Source organism: Nomascus leucogenys, chromosome X (assembly GCF_006542625.1).
Source record: "Nomascus leucogenys isolate Asia chromosome X, Asia_NLE_v1, whole genome shotgun sequence".
NCBI lineage: Eukaryota > Metazoa > Chordata > Mammalia > Primates > Hylobatidae > Nomascus > Nomascus leucogenys.
In genome coordinates this window covers 101187714-101212605 of record NC_044406.1, presented here as the reverse complement: position 1 = coordinate 101212605, position 24892 = coordinate 101187714, and the positions used below count along the sequence as shown (strand labels likewise).

Genomic DNA, 24892 nt, shown 5'->3' with positions numbered 1-24892 from the left:
CACTCGTACCTGGGGCACCTAAGTGTACATATATATACGTGTGTGTGTGTGTGTGCTCTGGGCTGTTTAACCTTATGGAAATAACTTTATCAAAATGCTTTATTCAGTAATCAGCCACTTAATTAACAGGAGATGTTTCCTAATGTTTTAGGAGTCAAGGATTTAGACATATAATGTAGATTTGTGTAGAATGAGAAAGCTTTTCATTCAGTGCTAAGATAATGTGTTGTCTTTACTATGACCTGCAATAGCATATTATGGTTAAGTAGTATTTTTATGTGATGACTAACACCATAACATTTTTAACATTGCAGAGAAAACATGATGAGTTTTCACTTAACTAAATTTAAAGAATATGAGCCTTGTTTGAAATTTCTCTTTGTGTAGGCAACCTACTTTTGGCCTGAAACATCAGTCAAATCCCGTAAGTTATGCAGCCTTCTGCTAACATCCACACTTTAAAAATTATTACATGCTACAAACCACTGCTCGATGAAATAAAAGAGGATACAAACAAATGGAAGAACATTCCATGCTCATGGGTTGGAAGAATCAATATCGTGAAAATGGCCATACTGCCCAAGGTAATTTATAGATTCAATGCCATCCCCATCAAGCTACCAATGACTTTCTTCACAGAATTGGAAAAAACTACTTTAAAGTTCATATGGAACCAGAAAAGAGCCCGCATCGCCAAGTCAATCCTAAGCCAAAAGAACAAAGCTGGAGGCATCACGCTACCTGACTTCAAACTATACTACAAGCCTACAGTAACCAAAACAGCATGGTACTGGTACCAAAACAGAGACATAGATCAATGGAACAGAACAGAGCCCTCAGAAATAATGCTGCATATCTACAACTATCTGATCTTTGACAAACCTGACAAAAACAAGCAATGGGGAAAGGATTCCCTATTTAATAAATGGTGCTGGGAAAACTGGCTAGCCATCTGTAGAAAGCTGAAACTGGATCCCTTCCTTACACCTTATACAAAAATTAATTCAAGATGGATTAAAGACTTACATGTTAGACCTAAAACCATAAAAACCCTAGAAGAAAGGCTAGGCAATACCATTCAGGACATAGGCGTGGGCAAGGACTTCATGTCTAAAACACCAAAAGCCATGCCAACAAAAGCCAAAATTGATAAATGGGATCTAATTAAACTAAAGAGCTTCTGCACAGCAAAAGAAACTACCATCAGAGTGAACAGGCAACCTACAAAATGGGAGAAAATTTTTGCAACCTACTCATCTGACAAAGGGCTAATATCCAGAATCTACAATGAACTCAAACAAATTTACAAGAAAAAAACAAACAACCCCATCAAAAAGTGGGCGAAGGACATGAACAGACACTTCTCAAAAGAAGACATTTATGCAGCCAAAAAACACATGAAAAAATGCTCATCATCACTGGCCATCAGAGAAATGCAAATCAAAACCACAATGAGATACCATCTCACACCAGTTAGAATGGCCATCATTAAAAAGTCAGGAAACAACAGGTGCTGGAGAGGATGTGGAGAAATAGGAACACTTTTACACTGTTGGTGGGACTGTAAACTAGTTCAACCATTGTGGAAGTCAGTGTGGCGATTCCTCAGGGATCTAGAACTAGAAATACCATTTGACCCAGCCATCCCATTACTGGGTATATACCCAAAGGATTATAAATCATGCTGCTATAAAGACACATGCACACGTATGTTTGTTGAGGCACTATTCATGATAGCAAAGACTTGGAACCAACCCAAATGTCCAACAACGATAGACTGGATTAAGAAAATGTGGCACATATACACCATGGAATACTATGCAGCCATAAAAAATGATGAGTTCATGTCCTTTGTAGGGACATGGATGAAACTGGAAACCATCATTCTCAGTAAACTATCGCAAGGACAAAAAACCAAACACCGCATGTTCTCACTCATATGTGGGAATTGAACAATGAGAACTCATGGGCACAGGAAGGGGAACATCACACTCCGGGGACTGTTGTGGGTTGGGGGGAGGGGGGAGGGACAGCATTAGGAGATATACCTAATGCTAAATGACGAGTTAATGGGTGCAGCAAACCAATATGGCACATAGATACATATGTAACAAACCTGCACATTGTGCACATGTACCCTAAAACCTAAAGTATAATAATAATAAAAAAAAGAATAGCCCGAAATTGCTGAAAAAAATGTAGTAATAAAAGATTTTTGCCCCACTAAAAAAAAAAAAAATTTATTACATGCAACTGAACACTTTAGACATTAAAGCATGAATGTTTAAAGCATGCTAAAATACACAAATCCTAGGGAAAATCAATAATTACATGATTTCCTGACATTAAAACCCCAAACACTGTGAATTTGTCAGGTTAATAAGTTCTTGGCATAACCAAGGCCAGGTATTCTTGAGAAGCCCTAAGTGCCTAGGGTTCTCTTGATTGTAAACGACTGTGGTCTGGTTCAGTGGACAAACCCTGGATATGGACTCCACTCCTGGCCTTCATAATACTTAGCTCTGTGTCATTAGAACAATCAATTCACTTCACTGGGCCTTTATTTCCAGATCTGCAAAATGAAGGAACAGAGCACTTTGAATTTTAAGGTCTCTTCTAGTTCTAAGACTGAGTATAAACTAGTAATTGTCTTCCTAATTATCTGAGGAATATAGAGCTGTCCAAATCATTCTTATAGGCTCAATGAGATTATATTAACAGGGCAATGTTAATACTAATACTACTAATCTACAGCAAGATTTATATTTATACTTGTTTGAAACCACATGAAGGACGCAAATGTTCTTACCAAAATTTGTGATTTCCGAAGACCTCTATTTTACCACATGCACACCAGAACATCTGGTGTAGGTAATAAGTACAAAATTAATTTTACTCTTGTTTCCCAGTCAGACATTATCTGTTCCCTAATTGCTGATAGTTCAGTCCTCAAATCCCAGGAATTATTCTTTTTCATATATACTGTTCTTGGCTACAGCCAGGTACTCCATTTATGAGAACAGACTTCATTCCAGTCTGACTAGGGTTATTTCAGTCACCCACTGCCTGCCTTGGCAAACTTCTCTTTACCTTGATTAAATACTTGTTGCCAACTTCCCAAGTGAGTACACTTATGGAACAATGTGCTCCTTTACAGACACTAACCCTATTTAACCCTGATTGCACAACAAGGAATTTTTCCTTTAATTACTTTAAGGCCAGGAAGTAAAATCTGAAGGCACTTTTGTGGCCATGGATGTTTAGTTTATATACACCATGGCTTAGGTTAGAAATTCAAGACACAGTGTTGACCGATCAGTGAAACTGAGCTCTTAATAATTAGAAAACCCTATATTAAATGGTATTCACAAGAATTTACCTCAGGACAAATACAGGTAGATTGGAGTAAAGAAAGCCACAACTTGGCAGAAAGAATGTCTCTACAGGCATCAAAATTCAAGATATAGAGAGACAAAAATATTACCAAACAGATTTCAGGTGACAACATATTGGTCTTACCAGAACAGGATATTCTTTAAAAAAATGTTGCTTGACTAAAGGCTTCTAAGTTGCAAGAAGCTATGGCCAGGAAATAAGGTGATAATGAAAGCTAAAGGAAGTCAGCTAACTTTGGCTTATCCATTAATAAGAATGTCTTCTTTCAAGATGAATTACCTCATCACAACCTTTTTCCAGCTGCAGATTTGCAAAAACAGATGTTTGGAGCCAAATTTCAATGAAACTAACCTTACCAGCATGAATTGTTTTAGGGATATCTCACATTTATCCGAGGAGTATTTCTCACGACAGTGGACATTCTCCTTAACAATTTAATTTACACTGTTATTAGATGAGAGTCACATTTTCTTGGAATATGCATCTGCATGACCAGATACAACTAACTAAAGACTTATCCTCAGTGAGGTGATGGGGGCATTCTATCCTCAGATAACAGTAGCTTTTGCCCTTGTACGTGATCACTGGGTAGTGGAAAGTGAGGCACAGAAGGTACTGAGTCAAGAAGATCAGGTCTTAGGAAGATAAAGAGAAGAGAGATGCATTGTCTGAATGGGAGCCCTTTGACATCATAAGGAGCCAAATGAAAGAAAACAATTGTATTTATATCTGAGAAATTTATTAGATGGCCCTGTGGTGTGGAGCATGTGGTGCCTGCTATTCATAACCAAATGCAGTTTGCCTCCTCTGCAGTTTGTAGATGTTTTAGAAGGTGAGGTTCAGAGAAGTTTAAGAACTGATGAAACTAATATAGACATTGAGTAACAGGAATTAGGATCAGAATCCATGCATATCCATCTCCAAAGTGTCAAATGCAGATCCTTTCAGCGACCTCTGCTGCATATAACAGCCTTACCTGTCCAAAAAGGAATTCACACTGCCAGGTTATGTGTTACAGAGATTATACATGTAAAATATCCAATCCTGAGCTTCTGCAAATTTATTTTTAGTTTTTATTTGTCCTGAGTTGTTTGAATCAGACTTTACAGACACTTCTACAAATCCAGGAAGTTTTCTGTGGTTTTCCTATACCTAACACTTAATCTTTATGTGAATTAGAATTTCAAAAGTGGCAATAATTAGCAAATCACACCTCTAGCATTCATTGCATCTCTCAGATGTTTGCAGCTACTTAGGCCATTCCCGAAAATTCTCTCGTTGTAAATAAATATCTTAAGATCTTGGCAGGAAAGAATCCAAGTTGATTTCTGTATCTATATATGCTATATATATTAAGAAGAAAACTCAAGGGAAAACAACAGCAACAACATTAGCTCTAAGGTATTATGTTCCTTCAATCCCAACACCCAGTATTCTTAGCTGAGAAACAACAGCTCTCTGTCAGCACAACAAATATGAGAAAGATCCTTCCAGTCTGGAACAGAGATCTTTCATTTGTGGTGAGTTGGTCTGTTTGACGTAGGGCCAGGATAGCCTCTTACATTTCAAAGAAATGTGGCTAAACTCGACAGTAAATTGAAGAAGAACACATCCTTAGAATATTACCAGATTGTATTCTGCTGCTTAAAAGAGGTAGCCATAAATTAGCAAAAACAAGCATAATAGGTGTTTATTATGGCCTGCCTTTTACACAAGCAACAAAGAACACATCTAGAAATAAGGCGCAGGCATTTTGGTTATATAATTTTGGGGTTTGAAATATGAGTGAGTCTTCCTTAAGCTTTTGCTATTTTCATGTTATTTTCTGATTGAGGGAGGAAACAGTAAAGCATAGACTTTTAAAGTTGTCACAAACACTAATCAAATACTAAAATCACTGATCATGATCAAGTGATCTTGTACAGGCATCACTAACAAAACACTGTACATGCTTCTCTCTCTCTCTCTCTGATACTCGCTATTCTCACCATTTTATTTTTCTTCATAGCATTCACTAACATCTAACTTACTCTATACTGACTCCTTTATTTTATTTATTGTCTCTCTTCTCCCATGAATGTAAGCTTTATGTCTGTTTATATTCACCACTCTAGGTGCAATGATTAAAAGAGTGTCTAATACAAAGTAGTAAGTCCTTAATATATATTGGCTGAATTAATGGATGGATGGATGGATGGATGAATAAATAAATAAAAATATAAAGCCTAAGGTGTTGTTTACTGATTTTTCTGTGTTTATGCATTATTCAATAATAGAGCCAGATCTAGATACCAGATCTCCTGACTTTCAATCCTGTACTCCCTATGAATGAAAGAGAAAGATAACTATGAAAATCCATAATAATCTCCCATTAAAGGAGGGTTGGAATAGGATAATACAGCTAATAAATGTAATGAAAAGATTATTCTTTGAAGACTATTTGATTCGAAAACTATGTGAAGACTATTAATTTATCTAGGAACATTTCCTATGAAAAGTTAATTGTCCTATGTCCAAGAAACAAAAAGAAGACAGTGATGCATAGCTTCAAATAACTGGAAGTATAGAGATTAGATCAGTAACACGTCAATGTCCTCCAAGGAGCCTCACTCTTAAATAATTTTTTTTAAAGATGGTGCAAAATCTCACTCTGTCTTCTAGACTGGCTGAGATAAATATATTAATGTATGGGATCATGATGAAAACAATAACAAGATGATCTTTAGAAAAGTATTATATGTCTGTAGGCATGGGCAAAAATTTTATGATGAATTCACCAAAAGCAACTGCAACAAAAGCAAAAATTGAAAAATGGGATCTAATTAAACTAAAGAGCTCCTGCACAGCACACACACACAAATCCTATCATCAGAGTGAACACGCCACCTACAGAATGGAAGAAAATTTCTGCAATCTACTCTTCTGACATATGTCTAATATCTAGCATTTAAAAGGAACTTAAATTAACAAGTAAAAAACAACCCCATCAAAAATGAGGCAAAGGATATGAACAGACACTTCTCAAAAGAAGATATTTATGCAGACAACAAACATATGAATAAAAGCTCAACATCACTGATCATTAGAGGAATGCAAATCAAAACCACAATGAGATACCATCTCACGCCAGTCAGAATGGTGATTATTAAAAAGTTAAGAAACAATAGATGTTGGTGAGGTTGTGGAGAAATAGGAATGCTTTTACACTGTTGGTGGGAATGAAATTAGTTCAACCATTGTGGAAGACAGTGTGGCAATTCCTCAGGGATCTAGAACCAGAAATACCATTTGACCCAGCAATTCCACTAGTGGGTAGAGCCAAGGGAATATAAATCATTCTATTATAAAAATACATGCACACGTATGTTTATTGCAGCACTATTCACAATACCAAAGACATGAGATCAACCCAAATGTCCATCAATGACTGACTGGATAAAGAAAATGTGGCACATATACACCATGGAATACTATGCAGCCATAAAAAGGAATGAGATCATGTCCTTTGCAGGAACATGGATGAAGCTGGAAGTCATCATCCTCAGCAAACTAACACAGGAACAGAAAACCAAACACCTCATGTTTCCACTCCTAAGTGGGAGCTGAACAATGAGAACACATGGACACAGTGAAGGGAACAACACACACTAGGGCCTGTTGGTGTGGGTGAGGGGAGGGAGAACATCAGGACAAATAGCTGATGCATATGGTGCTTAATACCTAGGTGACGGGTTGATAGGTGCAGCAAACTACCATGACACACATTTACCTATGTAACAAACTTGCACGTTCTGCACATGTATCCAAAACTTAAAGTAAAATAAAAAAATAAAAATAAAACCAAAAATAGAAAAGTATTATATGCCTGGACAATAATGGATAGACCTTGGGGCTTAATAGTAGAATTTGTCTTTCTAAAAGAAAGATCACACGGAACAGTGAGTTTTGAATGCTGATCCAAATATCAAGAAATTCTGACGCACGTGATCACGTTCTAAGAATTGTGACTACAATGAATGAAAATGGCCATCTAAAGATCACGTATCAAGTTTAGGTATGGGAAATATGGACTAGTAAACTCAAATTTACCAAATTCCTTAGCCATTTTATAATTATTTAATTAAAACATTAGATAACAGTTCTTTTTGTGTGTGTGCGTGTGTGTGTGTGTCTGTGTGTTTATTGTCTGTGGTTCTCTACGAGATTTCAATTTCCTTTAAGGTAAGTACTATACTTTTTGTTTATCACTGTAAACCCAGCACCTAGTATAAATACTCAGTATCTGAATGAATGAATGAATGAATGAACCTCAGATCTCTAATTGGCAAATATTGAAGAAAATTTGGCTCAAGCTATTCCATTTTCCTACTTATAGTTTTGAATTAAATAGGTATAAACTTGGGAGTGGGAGGAAATTTTCCAGTGTTTTCTGAGAAGAGAGGAAGAATTCACTTCTTTCTTCTACCCCATAACCTCCCTCTCCCTCATACCAATGCAATGGATTATCTCTTCTTAAAGTAATAATAGTTTCATTTCCTGTGGATTAAAGATGAGCTAAGAAAATTTGCATAGACTGCTCTGTCAATTTTGATGTGTTGGTGTAAATGTTTTATGTAAGTATGCATTCCTATACTCATTTATATGCTTGTATCTGAATATTCATAAGCACACTCAGATTAATGTACCAGAACATGATAAATGTGTTGGTCCATTTAATTTTTCTGCAAATCTTATGATCAATTCTATAATGTGATTGAATTATTATTATGTATTATGTAAGCCCATTTGTGGGTTTGGTTGATGTGCTCATGGCGCTATTAATTGGCATGGTCAGAAAGCCATATTTATTCAGAATTTAAAAGATCTTGGCAATTTCTCTTCTTTGATACTGCTAGAAAAATATATGAAACATTTTGTTTGCTTTTTTTTTTTTTTTTGGAGACAGGGTCTCCCCTGGCCGCCCAGGCTGGAATGCAGTGATGTGATTTCAGCTCATTGCAACCTCTCATTTGCTTATTTTAAAAATTCCAAATGTTTCAGTGATGAACTAAATAATCTTGAGCATAAAGAATAGTTATATTGTTTCCATAATAAAACTTGTGAATACGAAGAAATGGGCAAAATACTCTTTTTGTGATTAAATCTTCATGTAATCCATTAAATGCAGATGAAACAAGTGTCATAATCTGTTTAATATATTGTTGGAAGTTAAGCAGTGCTATTTTCTAAATGAGAAAAAGAAAAGGGGTATTCATTTTCTACCCTATGCCTCTAATAGACATGTACATTGGTTTAAGTGCTTATTTTTAAACTTCTAAAATGAATTTTTACAAATAGAATGAAAGTCTATCTGTTTATCTATCACACATCCAATTACAATGAACTCCCATAAAGTAGAAAATTATTTTTGCTGTAATGAGGTGGGTCAACTTCAATATTACCTAACCTAAGTGGTTAATTGGCTGGGATTAGGAATCTTTTTGATTTTGTAAAACATTTCATTGTAATGGTATTTTTAAACTTTATTTCCTTCAAACATATGCATATAATAGGGAAGAAATTGCATTTAAAACTCATTATAAATGCAATAAAATGAGTAGGAGTAAGGATTTGGAAGGACATAGAACTGGATATTCACATTTAAACTAATGTGGAATTTCTTGAATACCATAAGGTTTTTGATTATCCCGAAAAAGAAGAGTGGGATGGGATCTTGTCCCTAGAGATCTGTAAAAAGGGGACAGACGTCAAACTCCATGTACTATACAGATATTTTTAGGTTCTAATATGACTGAATAACAAAAACAATGCAGCAATATCTCTCACAGACTACTCAAATCACTTACAGTGTATCTCAGAATAAACTATTTATTTTATGCAAAATGTAACCAAAATATAAACGCTTAGAAGTGCAAACCCAAGTCAGCATATTGTTCAAAAGACACTTTAAGTACCTGCAGATAAATATAAAAACTTGATAGGAAATAAAACAAAATTCTTAGAATGCTAAACATATTACTTTACAATAATAGTAGGCAACACTTACATGTTGCTTACTATGTGCCAGGCACTGTTAGAGGTGCTTTGTCCTCATACACGATTCCTTATATCCCACACCTAAGGTGCCTTAGTCCTCACACCAGGTGAGGCATATACTATGATCATCCCCATTTTAAAGATGAGGAATCATGAGTTTATGAGAGTCCTTGGATAAGACACAAACTTCTTATCCTTCTTATCAATATTGACCTTAGCTGTGGGTATGCTAGCAATATTTCCTTTTGTGACCTCTATGGTCTCTATGTTCTAAGCTCAAAGTCCATTTTTTTTTATTTTCAGAGGTCGTTAGCATTTTTTTAAATCTTAACAATTAAGATCACTTCTAATTATTGTTAATTAGTTAATTATTTTCTTTCTTTCTGAGAAAGGCCTGGAACAGATTAGCCTCCTTGCAGGAATCAACTGAGAAAGAATTAATGACACTTTCGAAAGCCTTAAATTCCAATGAGAAATTGAAGCCCTGGGAATATCTGCCTCCACATTTTATAGGGTGTATGCCTGCAGTCAGTGAGAAGTACGAGGATATTCCATTCCTTGTAAATGTAAAGCATGATAAAACATTAATCTTAAATCTCTTACATAGTAACAAAACAAGACTAAATATTAGTAAATATACACTAAAATATTTGGCATTCTGTGGCACAGCTAAAATCTCAAGTAGTCTTCTTTTTAAATTATCACAAAAGGGTAATTAAACTGTTGCAAGTTCTTTCCTATAGAATTATCCCTGCACCAAAAGTGTGAAGCAAATAACTTCCTTCTTGAGATAATGTCACTAAGGAGGAGGTCTCAGTTTTCTTGAGAACTGTAATTTTTCGAATAGTTCTTTCAGTTTACTTTGAAAAGACTGACATTAATAAAGTCATTTTATGCCAAACATAAGTTAAAGTAGGAAGATGAAAACTTGAATATGAGATATATTGACAATATTTTCCAAAAATATCCCACTGAGCATGGTGCCTCATGCCTGTAATCCCAACACTTTGGGAGGCTGACACAGGCAGATTGCTTGATCCTGTGAGTTTGAGACCGGCCTGAGCAACATGGCGAAACCCCATCTCTACAAAAAATACAAAAATTAGCTGGGCATGGTGGCATATGCCTGTAGTCCCAGCTACCCAGGAGTCTGAGGTGGGAGGATCACTTGAGCCCTGGGAAATTGAGGCTGCAGTGAGCCGTGATTATGCCATAGCACTCCATCTTGGACAACAGAGCAAGATACTGTTTGAAAAAAATGTCCCTGAATTTGCTTGTATCTATACCTCATGTCATCTGAATTGGGAAGATTATATTCATTAAGGGTAAAAATGTTATTAGAATCCATACTCATGGGGCCAGGTGCGGTGGCTCACCCCTGTAATCCTATCACTTTGGGAGGCCAAGGCGGGCGGATCACTTGAGGTCAGGAGTTCGAGATGAGCCTGGCCAACATAGTGAAACCCCATCTCTACTAAAAATACAAAAAATTCAGCTGGGCAGCTGATGGACACCTCTAATTCCAGCTACTTGGGAGGCTGAGGCAGGAGAATTGCTTGAACCCAGGAAGCAGAGGTTGCAGTGAGCCGAGAAGGTGCCATTGCACTCCACCCTGGGCAACAAGGATGAAACTCCATCTCAAAAAATAAAAATAAAAAAGAATCCATACTCATGAACTCACGAAGGGTAAAAATGTTATTAGAATCCAAACTGTATATGGTTAGTCTAAATCTGTAGTTGGTCCAGAGATAGAAGAGAGGAAATGCAGGGGTAGGAACAGGAAATCAGGAAATTAGTTAGTTTTCTCTTAGTTTAATTAATACTATTGGGTAAAAAACAAACAAACAAAAAAAAACCAAAAAAAAACAAAAACAAAAAAACAGGACTTATTCCTGAACTTTAACAGGATTTTCTCATTCTTCAAACCCTTATCTGAACTCAAAATGTATCGAAAAATTAATTTCCCCATTATTCCAGGGAATATTTTGAGGATTTCTTTTTTTTTTTTTTTTTTTTTTGAGACGGAGTCTTGCTCTGTTGCCCAGGCTGGAGTGTAGTGGCATGATCTCGGCTCACTGCAAGCTCTGCCTCCCGGGTTCACACCATTCTCTTGCCTCAGCCTCCTGAGTAGCTGGGACTACAGGCGCCCGCCACCACGCCTGGCTAATTTTTTGTATTTTTAGTAGAGATGAGGTTTCACCGTGTTAGCCAGGATGGTCTTGATCTCCTGACCTCCTGATCCGCCCTCCTCGGCCTCCCACAGTGCTGGGATTACAGGCGTGAGCCACCGCACCTGGCCTATTTTGAGGATTTCTAATTTAGTTTTGATGTCTTTATTTCTTCATGAAAAGAAAACCCTGGCTTTCAACCATTAGAACCATTTAGGGCAAAACTGAATGGCCATTTTATATTTTTCCTTTTCTAAGCTATTTAATTCAATCTCCTGTATTCAAGATGAGGTCTCTCAAGCATTTATAAACTTTCAGTTAATTTTTTCCATACCCAACAGATTTCTGACTTGTGAAATCATAAATATTTTCTGGAACCCAATTTTTCATGACCTGCTTTTCATACTCCTCTGTGTTCTACCACCTTCTTAAAACCTTAAAATATAGTTCTGGTAGATATTTTTCTGCATGCAAACTGATGCAATGTGTACTACAACAATTGGCTTCTATAACATCTTGGAAGGCTCTTTCAATTTTATCGGTGGATTTGTGTTGTATACAGTCCTCTGGGGAACCAGGCCCAAGGACAGATGGCTCCCTCTTATTCAGGATGTAACGTGGTCCAGAAAAAGATTTGTCTGGGTCTTTGAATTTGGAAAGAATCTCTGTTGCTCAAAAGTGGGTGGCTAGTACAAACGCATGCCAAAGACTATATTTCTTGGCAGATGTAGAAAATTGTAATTGCTTTCACTTCAGTTGCCTGTGTTTTGTGCCACAGCCACTTAATAAAATGAAAACCAGGAGAAAGAATCAACCAGAATACTTAGCAATGATGGCTTTTAGGGGAAAAAAGCAAAAAACAAAACAAAACAAAACAAAACACCCAAAAACAAAAACAAAAAAACAAAAATCCCACCTTTTTTTTAACTGATAAAACACAACTTAGAAACTGAGACCCCTAGGGAGAAGTAGGCTGTTAACTGGACTATATGATTTCAGGCCAATTGGGCTCAGAACTTTTAAACTATTAGTCTGAGTCATATCAAATTGCTAATAATCAACTCCCTAACCTGCAAAAATATCAATTTCATATACCTCAACCTAATTTTATTCCTTTCCACCCATAACAAATTCATGAGAGGCAGCAGAGTATAATATAATAGCTAAAGGCTTAGTGTTAGATTGCTTGGAGGCAAACCCTACCTCTGCCACTTAATTGTTGTGATTTGGAGTAAACATTTGCATTTCTTTCCGCCTCAGCTTCTTCACCTGCACAGTACTTGATTGTATTATTAAAGGCATAAATTTCAGTATTTTTTTGCTGTTGCTTTTACAATGTAGTAGTTGTTTCAGTTTGGGATAATTACTAGCAATACTGCTACAAATAATTCTTTTATATGGATCTCGGTGCTCAGGTGTAACCCTTTCTGTAGGCTATACACCTAAGGATGGAATTTCTGGATCATAGGGTTCACTCTTTTCTACTGCTATATAATGCTAAATTGCTTTTTAATATAGTTTGTATCAATTTACATTTCCACAAGAAGTATATAAGAGTTCCTATGGCTCCATATGCCTGCCAGCATAAGTATTGTTACACTTTTAATTTTTGCCAGTCTGGTGACTATTAACTGGCATTTATTTGCGATTTTAGTTTCCCTGATTACTAAGTTTGAGCATCTTTACAAATATTTATTGTCCATTTGCATTTGTTTTGTGAAGTGCCTCTTGAAATGTTTTGTCCTTTTCTCAAATTGCATTGTTTGCTATTTTCTTATTAATTCATCAATGTTTTTTATATGCTCTGGTTACTACTCTTATTCTGGGTACTTGTATTACAAATATGTTTGCCACCTCTGTGGCTTATTTTTTGACCCTGCCAGGTGTCATACAGTTTTTGGATTTTCCCCATCTTTTATTGAAGTATAATTTCCATAAAAATTCACTGCAGGGTGTTTTCTGATGAACCAACGTTCTGTATTTTAATGTAGTCAGATGTATTGCTTTTTTAAATTGCTGCTTTCTGAAATCCTTCATTTACTGCAAGATCATGTAAATATTCTGTCATATCATTTTCTGAAATCTTCATAATTTTGTACTTTATATTTAGGTTTATAATGCAACTCTAATTTATTTGGGGTATAGTATGAGGGAGTGGCCTGATTTTTTTTCCATATTGATACCCTGTGTTTCCAGAGCCACTTATGGAAAAGTCCATCCTCTCCATATCAATCTGCAAATCTAATCTGTTAAAGCTGTAAATACACTAATTGATTTTCTAATGTTAAACCAACTTTGCATTCCTAAGATAAACCTAATGTGGTAATAATGTATTTTTCTTTTCATAAGTCGCTTCCTTCAATTTTCTAATGTTTTAAGACCAATTTTCTAGTTTTTTAAGGATTTTTTGCATGTATGTTGATAACTGAGCTACTCTTGTATTTTTTTCTCACTAATATCAAAGTTATTCTACATTCATAAAATTGGAAATAACATTTTGCTTTCATTTCTTTGTAATGCTTTATATAAGATTGGACATTTTTGTTTCCTTAATGTTTTGTGGAACTCTCCAGCCACATAAAGCCATCTACTTCTGGAATTGTCATAGTGGAAAGAAATTTGGTTCTTTTAATGATTATAAAAGCATTAACATTTTCTGTGACCCATTAAGTCAGTGTTCTGAATCGAATAGTGTCCCTCCAAATTCATGTCCATCTAGAATCTCAAAATGTGACCTTATTGGTAAATACGGTCTTTGCAGATATAATTACTTAAGATAAGTCATATTGGATTATGTTGGGCTCAAAATCCAATATGACTAGTCTCCTTGTAAGAAGAAGGCAGCCGGGCGTGGTGGCTCACGCTTGTAATCCCAGCACTTTGGGAGGCCAAGGCGGGCAGATCACTAGGTCAGGAGATGGAGTTCATCTTGGCTAACGCGGTGAAACCCCGTCTCTACTAAAAATACAAAAAATTAGCCAGGCGCGGTGGCAGGCGCCTGTAGTCCCAGCTACTCGGGAGGCTGAGGTAGGAGAATGGCGTGAACCGGGGAGGCGGAGCTTGCAGTGAGCGGAGATCGTGCCACTGCACTCCAGCCTGGGCGACAGAGCGAGACTCTGTCTCAAAAAAAAAAAAAAAAAAAAAAAAAAAGAAGAGGGCAACTTAAGCAAGCAGGAGATGTACAAGAAGAAGGCCATGTGAAGATGGAGGCAGAGATTGAAGTAATGCATCTGCAAGCTAAGGACCATCAAGGATTGCCGGCAACTACCGCAAGCTAGGATGATTTTTCCTTTAGACATTCCAGAAAGAACCAACCTAGATTTTGGACTTTCGGCCTCCAGACTGTGAGAGAATACATTTCTGTTGTTTTAAGCCACGAAGTGTGTGGTAATTTCCTTGGACGGACCTCACAAGCTACAACTGCCAGTATTGTCAAGTTATATTTTTCTAGATATTTGTACGTTTCTAACTTTTCAATTCTGGGCATAAAATTATTTATAATATCCTTTTGTTATGTCAATTTATGTAGCATTTTCAGTGATATCCTTTTGTTTCAATTCCTGATATTCACTGTTTGTGCCTTCTCTTTCTTTTTTTTCTCTCTCTATTAATCACTCTAGTCAGTGGTTTGTCTTTTTTTTTTTTTTTCCAGAGAACCAATGCTTGGTTTGATTTGATACAGTTTTGTTTTTATTTAATTAGTTTCTGCTCATGTCTTTATCATTGTCTCCATTCTATTTTCCTTAGGTTTAATTTAGTCTGCAATTCCTAATTTTTGAGGGTATGCTTTGCTCATTCATTTTCAGCCTTATTCTTGATAATGTATGCATTTAAGCCTGATAATTTTGTTTTAAATACTGCTTTAGATTCATCTGGCAAGTTTTGATATCTAGTATTTTGTTATAGTTCAGTTTTTTTAATTTTTCTAATTTTCAATATGATTTTTGATTCATGGATTATTTCAAAATGTTTAGTAATTTCCAAATACTTGCTAATTTTCTAGTTGTCATTTTATACATGATTTTTAGCTTATATGTTTATGGTCAGAGAACAGTGTTTGTATGAATTAAATTTCATTAACTTTATTGAAACTTTCTCAATGGGCTAGTAAATAGTCAACTTTTGTCAAAGTTCCCTGTGTGCATGAAAATAATTTGTATTCTACATTTGGGCGCAGAATATTATATAGTCATTTCACTTTTGTCAGTCATGTTTTTCAAATATTTTATAAACTTAGATTTTTTTCCAGCTTGTTCTATCAATTAGTGAAAGTATCTATTTGTTTTCATATTCCTGTCAGTTTTTACTTTATATATTTGGTAACCATGCTATTGCATAAATACACGTTTCAAATTGCTGTATCTTCCTGGTGAATAGAATTTTGTATAACTATGAAGTTAACAGCTATGTCTCCAGTAATGTTCTTTTACTCTCTTAGCTATTTTATCTATTTCAGTAGCTATAACATCTTTCTTTCAGTTACTAATTATATGTTGTATTTTGCTGTCTTTTTAATGTCAAAATTTCTGTATCCTATGCTTTAAATGTATTTATAGTAGATGGTGTAGATTTAGATTTCATTTTTGTCTTATTTCATTTTGTCTTGTTATTACATTTATTTTATTTCGTTATTTTAACCCAGTCTGAAAATTTTTTCCTGAAATTTTAGACCATTTACATTTAATGTAAATACTGATATCATTGGGTTTATAGCTACTCTTTTATTTAATGCAGTCTACTTATTCTGCTAATTTTTTGTTTCCGTTCCTTTCTTGCCCTTTTTATATTAATCATTTTTTAACATCTCAGTTTTTCTGTCTGCCTCTCTTACAAAGTTGTACACATTTTTCCTTTTCTTTTACTGGTTATTTTATAAATTAAATTAATGTGTGTGTGTGTTTCATAAAGTCTGAAGTTAATAAGTATCTTTCCTCTTGGACAATACAATGAATTTAGAACATTTAAATTCAACTTTGAATTATGTTATTCTTGCCTTGTATTTTATCTTCTTAAAAAATGTACTCACTTAAGACACTATTTTGACACCTTTTTTTTTTAGACAGGGTCTCACTCTGTCACCCAGGCTGGAGTGCGTTGGTGCAATTACAGCTCACTACAGCCTTGTTATTGTAGGCTCAAGCAATCCTCCCACATCAGCTTCCCAAGCAGTCGGGACCACAAGTGTGCATCACCAAGCCCAGCTAATCTTTTAATTTTTTTGTGGAGACAGGGTCTTCCTATATTGCCCAGGCTGGTCTCAAACTCTTGGGCTAAGGCATTCCTCCCACCTTGGCCTCCCAAAGTGTTGGGATTTCAGACATGAGCCACCATGCCCACCCAAAATATTATTAATTTTGTTTTATAAGTCAATATTTCATTAGAATTATTCACACATTCATCATTTACTTGGCTCTTCATTCTTTTTTGCCCCTCAGACCTTCTATCTAGAATCATGTTCCTTTTTACTGAAATACTTCCTTCTCAAATTCCTAAAACAGGAGTTACTGGTTAGAAAGTTCCTCCATTTTCATCTGTATTTATTTTACACCCATGCTTGTATGATAACTTTACTGAATACAGAATTTTAACTTGGCGGTTATTTTCATATAACATATTGAATATATTATTTTGGCTTTGATTTTTTTTTTTTTGGAGAAGTCAGCTATTAGTTTAATAGTTCCCTTTGAGTAATATGCATTTTTCTCAGACTGCTTTTGTGATTTAATTTTGTCTTTGGTTATCTGCAGTTCCACTGTGACATATCTAGGTGTAGATTTATTTTTATCTGTTTTGCTTGGGTAATCATTGGTCTTCTTAAGTCTTTGATGTCTTTGATTATCTCCAGAAAATTCTAACTATATTGTTTCCAAATACTGTCTCTAACCCAATCTCTTTCTCTGTTCCTATTCAATCCCAATTAGACATTTGCTTACTTCTCACTGTATGTTACTTTTTTTTTTTTAGACAGGGTTGACTGGGATGTGGTGGCTCACGCTTGTAATCTCAGCGCTTTCAGAGGCTGAGGTGGGAGGATCACTTGAGCTCAGGAGTTTAAGACCAGCCTGGGCAACATAGCAAGATACTGTCTCTACAAAAAATTTAAAAATTAACTGGGTGTGATGGTGTACACTCATAGTCCCAGCTACTCAGGAGGCTGGGGCAGAAGGATTACTTGAGCTGAGGACATCAAGGCTGCAGTGGGCTGTGATCATGCCACTGCACTCCAAAGTGGGCGGAAGAGTGAGATTTTGTCTCGGAAAAAAAAAGAGACAGAGAGAGAGATGGGGTCTTGCTCTGTCATCCAGGCTAGAGTGTAGCAATGCAATCAGAGCTCACTGTAACCTTGAACTCCTGGGCTGAAGGGATCCTCCCACTTCAGCCTCTCAAGTAGGTAGGACTACAGGCACACACCACCACACCAGGCTAATTTTTTTATTTTTTAATTTTTTTGTAGAGTCAGGGTCTTTTTATGTTACCCGGGCTGGTCACAAAATCATAGCCTCAAGTGATCCTCCCACCTCAGCCTTCCAACGTGCTGAGAATACAAGCATGAGCCAGTGAACCCAGCCTATGTTACATATTTCTTAACCTCTCTTATGTTTTCAACATCTCCCTCTTTTGCATTTTTGACACTTTCTTCTGATAATTTTCTGTTTACGAATTCTCTCTGCAGCTTTGCCTAAACTGCTCTTAATTTACTCTTACTTTTGTTGTTGATGGTGTTTCTGTTTTTAATTTTTAGAAGATCCACTTTGTTCTTTTTCAGATAATCCAGGCCATTTTTATAGATGTTGTTCTCTGTAGAAATTTTTCATCTTATAGTTTTTTTCCTTATTGATAGTAATAATGTCTGATGATACAATATCGGAAGTTTTTCAGGTATATTTATTATATTTGTTGTTTCTCTGCCTCTTACCAGTGGTACCTTGAACTTGTGTGTGCCTAATTGTTGCTGTTTCACAAGGAGCTACTTATTCTCTTTGGAAAATTATTTTTAGAATGGGGTTGCTTTTCAGAGAATATTTGCATTTGCTTCTTTCAGACCTTTAGGGGCATACATTCCAAAATTATTATCAACAAAATTTATAGCTTGAACTTTCTGGACAACCCAGTTGATGTGAATCTGGATGACAAATCACTGTGAGTTCTGGCTTGTGGTTTAAAATAATCAGGGACAGGTTTACTCCTCCCCTCAATTCTAAGGCACCTTTTCCTGCAGACCCTAAGGGTGAGGTTGTGGTTCATGTTTACCTCTGTTTTATCCTTATACTTATGGTATAGTTCATTAGGGTGTCAGCTTAAAGGAGGATAACCTTCTATTTGAATCCTCTGCATACTTAAAAATTCCCTTGTTTAGCAAATTTCCACAAGACAATAGCTGCTCAGTCTTGAGCTGCCCACATCTGGGTTCCATCCTTCATATAGATTTTACTCTCTAATTTACATATAATTTTACTCTCATGTCAGCTCTTTGATACTTTCATACATGCATATATACATATGTGTGTGAGTGTATATACATACACACAGTTGTTTCCCGGTATTCATGAGGGATTGGTTCCAGGACACCCTCAGATACCAAAATCTGCAAATGCTTTAGTCCCTTACATAAAATAATATTTGCATATAACCAATGCACATCCTCTTGTATACTTTAAATCATCTCTAGATTACTTAGAATACCTAATACAATGTAAATCTTATGTGAATACTTGTTATACTGTATTGTTTTTATTTGTATTATTTTTTATCATTGTTTGGTTACTTTTGTTGTTTTTAAAATATTTTTGATCTGTGGTTGGTTGAATTTCCAGATGCAAAAGGCTGACAGTATATACACATATGCACACACACACATACATATACATCCAATATACTTGTTTGATAGTGTTACCTCCAAAAACCTAGTCTATCATCTTACATAGAGCAGAATTCATTCATAAACTTACAAAGTATCTTCTTGTACCCAATGTCTCCAATCCTCCTACAAATGAGTTGACATGCAACAAAAGATAGCAAGAAGCTGAGCCGAAGAGATGTTGTAATCCAAGTATAGGCTTGTTATTTGAGATAGCTGCTAATACCTGACTATGAAAATATCCCTGTGGCCTTCCAGAGTACTGGCAATGTGAGTCTGAATGTGCTCAAGACCCTAATGTCCATGTGAAAGACTTACCCTGATTGACTGGAAGGATTTTTACTTAGAATAAAAAGCTGCATTAGAGATGCAGCTTTTGCCATTGAAAGTAATTGCAAAAACCGCAATGACTTTTGCACCAACCTATATGCAAAACATCAGTACTGTTAACAGGTACACTCTGAAAGACACAAGAGAAAACATATTCTGTGGTTCTAATAGTTGTAGGTAAGGGGGAAAGAAGGCTCCTTTTAGTGCCTGTTCTGCCACATACTATCTGTAACTTCGAAATTTAGTTTTCCCATCTAAAATTTGAGAAAATTGCCTATTTTATTCACTTTACAAGGTTGTTCAGAGATATATTCAAAAGATATTATGAATATGTCAAATATTTAAGATATCAGCTGCAGTCTCCCCCCAAGATGACATACTTCTAACTGCGTGCGCTTCCACTGTCCTGATATCTACTGTACTGAGCTAAGTTCAGGTCTAGACAATTAAAGAAAATTAAAAAATGATGCCGCACCAAGTGGCAATTTGATGTTTTGCCAAATATCTTCTAAAATGGAATCCTGGGGAGGCTGGTCATTCTATAATTAAGAACATAAGATTTATATATGGAACTTTTAGTTCTGTTTAATCACTTGGCCCTATATATATTTATTCTCCATTTCTTTTGTTTATGAAGAGTTCAAAAAGATAGTAAAGAGAATTAAAATGGGAACTGGACTACTAGCCAGGAACTTAACGTTTTCTATTGCTGACTTGGAATAGCAAATTTTCCTGGCCCAGTAGCACAGCCCTCCATCTGTGTCCTGAAGGTCAGACATTATCTCTTACAGATGAGGCTTTATCTAGATAGCTCTGCTTCTATAATATAATGGCAGACATAAACTTTTTTTTTACATGAAAAATGGGAAATGAATTGTGTATGATCATTTCTGCCTTCACTAAGACATATATGTAGCATACAAAAACACTAATCCAATACTGTACTATGGTCTGGAAGGCACTTCCATTTCTAAGCTGACTTATGCGATATTGCAGTTATTGCCTGTTTTTTTGAAAAACGCTGATTTTCTCCTTTTTTTCCTCATTGCTTTTCTCATCCTACTATATTACCACTCAACTAGGACAGATTCTCAGAAGTTTCTACCATGTGAACTTAAATATAATTTGCCTGATCTCTTCTAAAATAATGTTCTAATAAAATCAATTCCTAAGAATAATTTTGTTAATAATTAAAATATCACATGTACTAAGATCCAGATACTTTATGAGCTTAACCTCTAACCCTCAATACCAGGCTATTTCCCTGCTAATGTGGGTGAGAAAATGTTTATTTAGAAATAAGAGGTAATTTAAAAGGGTGAGATTGTAGGGATTTAAACCTATGTTCATGTGATACCAAAACTCAAGTTCTACTTCACTACAACACCTCGGAAAATACCACTGAGTTGGTATTTTATGTTTATTGACAGATGAACTGACGTGGCACCTCCAATACATTCTACTTTCATTATTAAAAAATATCTTCAGAAAAAGAAAGATACTAACTCGTACAATGACAGCACTACCGAATTTTCTGCCGAACATTTTCTGTTATGTAAATATAGGCATTATGCATTTCTACAGGAATTCATTCTGTCTCTTAAGGAAAGTAACAAAACCACTATTTGCCTCAGGATTATCGTTGGAACCGAACATTTCAGCTTTCCATTAGCTACCATTAGTCAGAGTCACTGAATTTGGACAGTACTAATTTAAAAACCTCTCCACCCTGTAATCCCAGCACTTTGGGAGGCCGAGGCGGGCGGATCACCTGAGGTCAGGAGTTTGACACCACCCTGGCCAACACGGGGAAACCTTGTCTCTACTAAAAATACAACAATTAGCCAGGCGTGGTGGTGCGCGCCTGTAATCCCAGCTACTCGGGAGGCTGCAGCAGGGGAATCGCTTGAACCTAGGAGGCGGACGTTGCAGTGAGCCAAGATTGTGCCACTGCACTCCAGCCTGGGTGACAGAGCAAAACTCTGTCTCAATAAATGAATAAATAAATACCAATAGAAAACTCTCCACAAGTTTTTCAAAGCTGATGTTGAAAATTAGATATTTTATCTCGTCACACCAAGTTAGAAAATTCTACACTATATAACCCTTTTAAATTATTTAAGTATATTTCTAAAAGTGAAGCATTTTCTTGGAGGCTAGGGCCCTGGTACACATCTCTGTATTCCATAATGCCAAGTGCAATGCTTAACACAGAATGGGCATTCAATAATATTTGGTGGCCTGAAATGTTGACACATTATCCCAGAAAGTGCCTTCAAAGGTCATTTTCCTCTTAGACCTTATGAACTGTTCAGAGTAAAGCATGTCTTAGAACATAAGTATAAAACTAACTGGACTAGAAGTAGATGAAATATAAATGCAGAAAAGGGCAATCAGAAAATTCTTCAGAAAAAGTATCGAAATAGATCAACTTTTCAGTACCTAATCACAATACTTCTTAATTGTCATTACTAAGTACTACAGGGAGCCCTTGTAAGGGCATTAGTACATTTATTGGTCATTTTATTCATTGTCATTTTACTTACGCTTTGGTGCTATATTTTAATTCAGCAGATGATAGTTGAGGTAATATGTTTGTCAGCATATCAGTGAGTTTTTAATCATAATGTTTTTGATATCATTTTTTGTTCCGTAGTATTTGCTATGAAATTTTAAACTACATCTATTTTCCCTTTCAAGAAGTAAATACAGCTCATTGAATGTGCCTGCAGTTCTGGAGGTTTCTGTGTCTTTCTTTGTAGTCAGAGCCGGTCCTACACACCAGCAACCATGTCGAAGGGACCTGCAGTTGGTATTGATCTTGACACCACATACTCTTGTGTGGGTATTTTCTAGCATGGAAAAGTAGAGATAATTGCCAATGATCAGGGAAATTGAACCACTCCAAGCTATGTCACCTTTATGAACACTAAATGATTGATCGGTGATGCCACAAAGAATCAAGCTGCAATGAACCCCACCAACACGGTTTTTGATGCCAAACATCTGACTGGATGCAGATTTGATGATGCTGTTGTCTAGACTGATATGAAGCATTGGCCCTTCATGATGGTGAATGATGCTGACAGGCCCAAGGTCCAAGTAGAATACAAGGGAGAGACCAAAAGCTTCTATCCAGAGAAGGTGTCCTCTATGGTGCTGACAAAGATGAAGGAAATTGCAGAAGCCTACCTTGGGAAGACTGTTACCAATGCTGTGGTCACAGTGCCAGCTTACTTTAATGGCTCTCAGCATCAGGCTACCAAAGATGCTGGAACTATTGCTGGTCTCAATGTACTTAGAATTATCAATGAGCCAAGTGCTGCTGATATTGCTTACAGCTTAGACAAAAAGGTTGGAGCTGAAAGAAATGTGTTTATCTTTGACCTGAGAGGTGGCACTTTTGATGTGTCAATCCTCATTATTGAGGATGGAATCTTTGAGGTCAAATCTGGAGACACCCACTTGGGTGGGGAAGACTTTGACAACCGAATTGTCAGCCATTTCATTGCTGAGTTCAAGCACAACTATAAGAAAGACATCAGTGAGAAGAAGAGAGCTGTAAGACGCCTCCATACTGCTTGTGAACACACTAAGCCTACTCTCTCTTCCAGGACCCAGGCCAGTATTGAGATCGATTCTCTCTAAGAATGAATTGACTTCTGTACATCCATTGCCTGTGCCCGATTTGAAGAACTGAATGCTGACCTGTTCCATGGCACCCTTGGCCCTGTAGAAAAAGCCATTTAAGATGCCAAACTAGACAAGTCACAGATTCATGATATTGTCTTTATTGGTGGTTATACTCATATCCCCAAGATTCAGAAGCTTCTCCAAGACGTATTCAATAGAAAAGAACTGAATAAGAGCATCAACCTTGATGAAGCTGTTGCTTATGGTGCAGCTTTCCAGGCAGCCATCCTATCTGGAGACAAATCTGAAAATGTTCAAGATTTGCTGCTCTTGGATGTCAATCCTCTTTCCTTTGGTACTGAAACTGCTGGTGGAGTCAGGACTGTCCTCCTGTCCTCATCAAGCGTAGTACTACCATTCCTACCAAGCAGACAGAGATCTTCTGACGGCCTATCTATTCTGACAACCAGCCTGGTGTGCTGATTCAGGTTTATGAAGGTGACTATGCTATGACCAAGGATGATAACCTGCTTGACAAGTTTGAACTCACAGGCATACCTTCTGCACCCCATGATGTTCCTCAGATTGAAGTCACTTTTGACATTGATGCCAATGGCATCCTCAATGTCTCTGCTCTGGACAAGAGTGTAAGAAAAGAGAACACGATTACTACCACTAATGACAAGCGCCATTTGAGCAAGGAAGACATTGAACGTATGGTCCAGTAAGCTGAGAAGTACAAAGCTGAAGATAAGAGGCAGAGGGACAAAGTGTCATTCAAGAATTCACTTGAGTCCTATGCATTCCACATGAAAGCAACTGTCAAAGATGAGAAGCTTCAAGGTAAGATTAATGATGAGGACAAACAGAAGATTCTGGACAAGTGTAATGAAGTTATCAACTGGCTGGATAAGAATCAGGCTGCCAAGAAGGAAGAATTTGAACATCAGCAGAAAGAGCTGGAGAAAGTCTGCAATCCCATCATTAGCAAGCAGTACCAGAGTGCAGGAGGCATGCCTCCTCTGGTGGTGCTTCCTCAAGGCCCATCATTGAAGAGGTTGATTAAGCCAACATAAATATAGATGTAGCATTGTTCCACACATTTAAAACATTGAAGGACCTAAATTTGTAGCAAATTCTGTGGCAGTTTTTAAAAGTTCAGCTGCTGCAGTAAGTTACTGGGAATTCTCAATACTTGAATATGCAACATGTGCACAGGGGAGGGAAATAACATTGCACTTTATAAGCACTGTATTGTAAGTGGAAAATGCAATGTCTTAAATAAAACTATTTAAAATTGGCACAAAAATATATAGTTTAACACTGTGTTAAGAATGTATCTCTAAAAGTTACAGAGATATAAGCACTTGCATTTTTTATAAATTATTCGTAGCAAAATGCAATCCTGAAGGTGTAACTACAATAAAATTGGGTTTCTCTATTTCCCTTCAAAGTTGGGTTGGTGTTGTGA

At 36.4% G+C, this 24892-nt stretch overlaps 1 protein-coding gene and 1 pseudogene across 3 annotated transcripts in view; one reads left to right on the top strand and one right to left on the bottom strand.

The window, feature by feature from the left end:
- The window catches only part of HTR2C (5-hydroxytryptamine receptor 2C), a 326375-nt gene that overhangs the window by 110440 nt on the left and 191043 nt on the right, over positions 1-24892 (bottom strand). The gene's annotated exons all lie outside the window — the stretch shown is intronic.
- LOC101177741 lies at positions 22579-24497 on the top strand (annotated as a pseudogene).